The sequence below is a fragment of the Saccoglossus kowalevskii genome, chromosome 1, assembly GCF_978046115.1.
Source record: "Saccoglossus kowalevskii chromosome 1, keSacKowa6.1, whole genome shotgun sequence".
Classification (NCBI taxonomy): Eukaryota; Metazoa; Hemichordata; class Enteropneusta; family Harrimaniidae; genus Saccoglossus; species Saccoglossus kowalevskii.
Window position 1 is genome coordinate 5,344,940 of NC_140641.1, and position 6,005 is coordinate 5,350,944.

General features: G+C 33.7%; 1 long non-coding RNA gene across 2 annotated transcripts; it reads right to left on the minus strand.

Annotated features, from left to right (window-relative positions):
• Window positions 1-1,757: 1,757 nt before the first annotated feature.
• LOC102803751 (uncharacterized) lies at window positions 1,758-5,560 on the minus strand. 2 transcript variants are annotated; one of them, XR_014929127.1, is made up of 2 exons: window positions 2,095-5,560; window positions 1,758-2,036 (listed from the first exon to the last, which is right to left on the minus strand). It is a non-coding gene; the product is annotated as an uncharacterized LOC102803751 (long non-coding RNA). The 2 variants fall into 2 exon arrangements; XR_014929126.1 differs by having other exon boundaries at window positions 1,758-2,057.
• Window positions 5,561-6,005: the final 445 nt, after the last annotated feature.

A 6,005-nucleotide genomic window follows, 5' to 3' on the forward strand; every position in this document is an offset into this window, starting at 1 on the left:
ATTGTGACTAAATTACTACAAATAGACCCGGGAAAGTATATATTTTTAGAATCGCCAGACTTCAAGCTTTTCACAAGTGTATTTTGCATGCCCGTATCTGCATTTTACGACGCGTTGCTCAATCAAAGGTGAAAAATTACTTTTTCTGTAAAAAAAAAAATTACGCATTTATGCTGGCGATAAGAAGTATTTTTTTCACTTTTCCTAGTTGTTCAATAGTCTGGTAAATTGAATGTGTCTGGTTAGTTTTATTCAAGCAACGCATTTTAAAAAATAGTGTCCTGAATTTCAATTACTGTTTTAGTCTCATTGCCCCCAAACCACAACTCGTTGGTAAATAATCGATGAAATAGTTTGTCTGGACACATTCAAGTTCCTCTCATTGTCACCTTAAAGCTGTGAAAATTTGGTGTTAATCCGACGACAATAAGTATACGTTATTTTTTGTTAAAGACCTTGTATTTTGAAAAATATAAACTCCTAGAAAACGTGCATGAAGTAACAGCAAAGATTTTCAAGCTTGTTTATCGGCACAATCAATTTGTTTTCCCATCAAGGTCTGTTTTACCATGTGTAGGGACATCCAAATGTGTAAGGCTATTGGAAACCAAAAAAATAAAGAAATGGGATAGCTATAATTGGATAAATTCGGCAGATGAAAACACCAAAATCAATGATTTTTTTCAGTGGCTGTGTGACCTTGTGTCTGACACATTTATATGCAAATGCTAATCTGTGAAACAAACAGGGGCGGAGACAAACCACTCAAATGTTTGGAAACACTCATTGTGTGTCAGATAGCTACTGATAACACATCCTAACATTGCTCTGTCTTGAGTTTATCTTTGAAACTCATAGGCACACAGATTAAACCTGTGTTGTTGATTTTGGAAAACACTACTGAAGCTGCCTTGCTTCCCTTCAGAAAATCTACATTTTAACCAACTTACATGACATTCTATGTTATATTGACTTTATCATATGAAAGTTTATGGTGCATTTCATCAATTAATAAATAGTGAAAATCGTAATTTTCAACACAAATAATAGTCTCGCTACCTTAAATCTCTAATTTTAGTGAGTATTTGTGTCATTTTTCATAAAAATGTTATTTTCAACTTCTTGTTGAAAACCTCTGACCTGATTGCTTTGTTGCAGTGTTTGCAAAGAACACGTCATTTTCCTCAGATACAGCACTAAGCGCTTTCTTTTGATGAACAGTAAGCTCCTTCAGAGAAAAAGCTAGCAACACATTTATTTGATTTTAATTTTATAAAGTAATGTGTAGTTTCTTTCGCGAGTTCTGATTGGGTGATGCAAATGAGCCGAAGTTTTTGAGGGCGTGCGACATACAGTAAATCATAGTGAAATCTGCCAAGGTTTAATGTTGAGGCTTCAGCCGAATAAACTGTCCTTGGCTGGCGAAGATGGCATTTAGGCATATGCACATTTGATGATGGTTAATTTTGATAAAGTAAAAGTATCTCAACACCATATACCCCAGTCGATATTTTGAACCATAATAAAGGAAATTTAAGTTCAAAATGAAACCATTCAATTTTTGCAGCAGATTTTCAGTTTGTGTTCTTAACGCATAATTTCATCAAAGTTCCGGAAATCTACTAGTTGCTCAGACATGCCCGAGACATGTTGAAATGTTTTTTTGCAAACAAATGGCTGCCAAACTTTCCTCTGTACCCTCTTCCAAATACAATGACCATAGTGTTGCAATAAACTTTTATTAGCATTCCGTCTAATACTATAATAACACCAGTAAAGTTTAATCATTCTACTGACAAAGAAAACAAGAACACAAGTAAACCGACAATATAATTTAAAACAAAGGCCTACATATAATCTGGGTTTTCATCATAATTGAAATACAGATGCATACAAACATGTTAAAATGGATCAGTAACCTTCAACTTGCATATTCAAATGATGTATTCTGGTGCCATAGCATACTGTGATTATAAATCAGTGACGTTATTCCAGTTTGTACTTTCACAAGTAGTCATCAAACACCATGATGTAACCTTATTCCAGTTTGATGACTACTTGTCAAAGGTGAAAGTACAAACACCATGATGTAACCTTATTCCAGTTTGTACTTTCACCTTTGACAAGTCGTCATCAAACACCATGATGTAACCTTATTCCAGTTTGTACTTTCACCTTTGACAAGTAGTCATCAAACACCATGATGTAACCTTATTCCAGTTTGTACTTTCACCTTTGACAAGTAGTCATCAAACACCATGATGTAACCTTATTCCAGTTTGTACTTTCACAAGTAGTCAAACATCACAATAATGCGTATGGGCTTTTCAAATAATTTGCAAACACAATTTTTAAGGACAACATCCATAGAAATCAAAGAAATACAATATTTTAAATGGAAATGCTAATTCATTTTTACATAGAAAACTGAGAATGAACACAGAACGGTGCAATTAAACATGGAGGGGGGGGGGTGAATCGCAAAGTGTACAAATCATGACCATTGTTTATCTATTTCACCTGCTTGATAACTCCAGACACGGGATGATTTTAGCTCTGGAGATAACGTTGATGTACAGCACCTTAGATCACTGTGTATAGACATACACATATGGTTGGTCAAAATCCTTATTTAAATGTGGTCAGCTACAATATATATAGACAACAATAATGAAGACTACTGTGATAATTTTGTAAGCTGCCACAGTCTATGCAATGCATCATGTTCAATATTGGTCCCATGTAACAACATGTATAAAAGGCTTCTCTACATGAAATTTGAATTCATAAAAGGGGGGGGGGGGGTACCGATAGTTTAGATAGTATAGTGTTAAACCACATAGTGCAGTTACATTAAGCTGCTAAACATGCCAGCAATCACTTTCAATCAAATCAATGTTTCGGGTGAAATTTTGGGAAATTGTCACATGTGAATGATACATGGGCTTAGTTTAGAAAACTAAACTAGGATATTACATGATTAAGCCAACAAGTTAGGTCAATACAATCCAATACGGTGCAGCCAGTTGTTGTCAATGCTCTGGACTCAATATACAATCTCTTAACAGAATAAGTTATATGGCTAATACAGACTGACGTGACTTAATAGCAAACTACATGGACTAGTTTACAATAATTAAATTGTGCTGTTTAAATATTTAGTCTGGTACACACTAAGTAACTGAATTGTGTGGCAGCCACATAGAGGTCTTGTATTATACACAAATATGTCACCATTATTATCTCCACCTCAAATTTATATCATGCAATGTATAGCCTGTAAAATTAAATATTGAAATAGACAGTTAACACTTTAAACATTACAATAGTACACATATCAGTTAAAGACTGCTGATAAATTTCACTGAATATGAGGCTCAATGCAATTTTTGTAAAGTTTGCTAGAAATCACTCAATCTAAGATACGCAAATTTTAATAAATGACAAAATTAAAATACTATAAAATCTTTTTTAAATTTTTAAGCTATCAAACATCAACAAAATAATAACCTAATAGTAGTAGTAATCATTTAAAAAAAAAGATGCAATTTTTCAGACATATTTGACAAATCACAAACTATTAAAAAATTATAATGTGAAAATCAATCATAAATGTCCATTGTTTACTAGCCTTGAGTTGTTTCTATACACAGCATATGTAGTTTTATTTTCAGTGGAGACCGGTTAACCAGTATTTGCAGAGTTCAAGACCACCTGCATGATTTCATATCCTGATTTCAGCATGTGAAAACATTTATTCTCAGTTTCATGGCAAACTGGTTTATAAACAAAATCAGTATTGATTACATTTGTGACAGTAACTGTACAGGTCACCTTGGCATATGCCTGTCTTCCATCAAACAAGTATACCACATTTGCTCTATTAGTAGTGCTTACATAAATAACAAATGGGTTATACGGTTAAAATAAATCATTTTGAGTATTCTACATACAATAAATGCAATTTTTGGCTTATGTACACTTCTATTAGAGATGGGCTTCAAATAGAACGAATACAGTTAATGACCTCACAAAAGCATTCTCAATTAGTAGTCATTTCCGAAACTTGTTTTCTCTTTCAGACATTATTTTGAGATATCAATTTGATGTAACATGTTTAATTCAATATGTACTAAAGTTTCAAGGTTTAGACTCTTTTAGATTTGAAAGTCAGAAACAGAGGGTGTGGTCTGTACATTATCATCACACCAATTACATTATTATACAAGATGGGTAAAATACATGGTATTGAAAGCTACATGCTGTTTAATTTTAAAACATGCTGTATTTAATGTAGTAAAGAGTGAAAATGTGCAGATATACAAAGATGGAATTGAGTATGTACATGTATAGTAGTAAATAACTGTGGAAATCTACTCTGCAAGGTAAATTGTAATAAGAAAGACTAGTAAGACATCTTGGAATGTGTTCCCTAACCACCAATCAGATTATACGTAACAAATACATGCTAATGAGCAAAACTAAAAATAATAAAGCATTCTATTCGTTGAAAATCGAATTACATTGCATTGTGGATGCTACTGACAGCTGCTACTTATTCCTGGTATTATAAGGTACATGTGGTAATGGAATGTACTCATTTGGCACGATAGTAAATTACTATTGTGCAACTCAAAATCCAGTCATCTCCAAATTGTGATTTATTTCATTTATTACGACAAATATAACACACACATGCTGATCTGTTAACAATGCCACTGTACTTTAACAATGAAAATGACATATTATGTAAAAAAAGTAAATTTACAGATGGCATTCAGTAATGACAATTGTACTGAAAGCATCGAGTAACAAGGTATCCTAATTACTGTACTGACAGCATTGAGTAACAAGGTAACCTAATTACTGTACTGACAGCATTGAATAACAAGGTATCCTAATTACTGTACTGACAAGCATTGAGTAACAAGATAACCTAATTACTGTACTGACAGCATTGAGTAACAAGGTGCCCTAATTACTGTACTGACAGCATTGAGTAACAAGATAACCTAATTACTGTACTGACAGCATTGAGTAACAAGGTGCCCTAATTACTGTACTGACAGCATTGAGTAACAAGGTGCCCTAATTACTGTACTGACAGCATTGAGTAACAAGATAACCTAATTACTGTACTGACAGCATTGAGTAACAAGGTGCCCTAATTACTGTACTGACATCATTGAGTAACAAGGTGCCCTAATTACTGTACTGACAGCATTGAGTAACAAGGTAACCTAATTACTGTACTGACAGCATTGAATAACAAGGTATCCTAATTACTGTACTGACAGCATTGAGTAACAAGGTAACCTAATTGCTGTACTGACAGCATTGAGTAACAAGTTAACCTAATTACTGTACTGACAGCATTGAGTAACAAGGTATCCTAATTACTGTACTGACAGCATTGAGTAACAAGATAACCTAATTACTGTACTGACAGCATTGAGTAACAAGGTATCCTAATTACTGTACTGACAGCATTGAGTAACAAGGTATCCTAATTACTGTACTGACAGCATTGAGTAACAAGGTATCCTAATTACTGTACTGACAGCATTGAGTAACAAGGTATCCTAATTACTGTACTGACAGCATTGAGTAACAAGGTATCCTAATTACTGTACTGACAGCATTGAATAACAAGGTATCCTAATTACTGTACTGACAGCATTGAGTAACAAGGTATCCTAATTACTGTACTGACAGCATTGAATAACAAGGTATCCTAATTACTGTACTGACAGCATTGAGTAACAAGGTATCCTAATTACTGTACTGACAGCATTGAGCAACAAGGTATCCTAATTACTGTACTGACAGCATTGAGTAACAAGGTATCCTAATTACTGTACTGACAGCATTGAGCAACAAGGTATCCTTATTACTATACTGACAGCATTGAGTAACAATGTAACCTAATTACTGTACTGACAGCATTGAGTAACAAGGTATCCTAATTACTGTACTGAAAGCATTGAGTAACAAGGTATCCTTAT